We start from the raw sequence: 785 nt of genomic DNA on the forward strand, positions 1-785 counted from the left end.
CTCATCACTGTACGCTCATCACTGTCTGTACACTGTCACTGTCTGTACACGCTCATCACTGTCTGTACACGCTCATCACTGTCTGTACACCCTCATCACTGTACACCCTCATCACTGTACACCCTCATCACTGTCTGTACACCCTCATCACTGTATGCTCATCAGTGTCTGTACACCCTCATCACTGTCTGTACACGCTCATCACTGTCTGTACACCCTCATCACTGTCTGTACACCCTCATCACTGTCTGTACACCCTCATCACTGTCTGTACACACTCATCACTGTCTGTACACACTCATCACTGTCGGTACACGCTCATCACTGTCGGTACACCCTCATCACTGTACGCTCATCACTGTCTGTACACGCTCATCACTGTAGTGGGGGTAGTTATTCTCGGTGCACACAGAGGAGGGGGAGAGTTATTCTCGGTGCACACAGGAGAGGGGGAGATATTCTCAGAGCACACAGAGGAGGGGGGAAAGGGGCAACCAAAATTACAATAGGGGCTACTGGCCACCCACTGAGAATAGTCTCAACTGTGATATTTACATATGAATAAGCCACAGCTCATTCTCCCACAAAAATGTCCGTGCGTCGCTAGGGTGTTCGGGTTTCGCTTGAAGAAAAGGTGGCAACCCTAATGTACACAGAGGCAGGGGGAGTTATTCTCGGTGCACACAGGGGAGGGGGAGATATTCTCGGTGCACACAGGGATATCTGGGGACAGTGGAGGACATTGCACACAGCAGGGAAGGAGAAGTAATTTTCTGTACAATCAT

The sequence above is a fragment of the Nanorana parkeri genome, unplaced genomic scaffold (genome assembly GCF_000935625.1).
Source record: "Nanorana parkeri isolate BGI_ZX_2015 unplaced genomic scaffold, ASM93562v1 scaffold2673, whole genome shotgun sequence".
NCBI lineage: Eukaryota > Metazoa > Chordata > Amphibia > Anura > Dicroglossidae > Nanorana > Nanorana parkeri.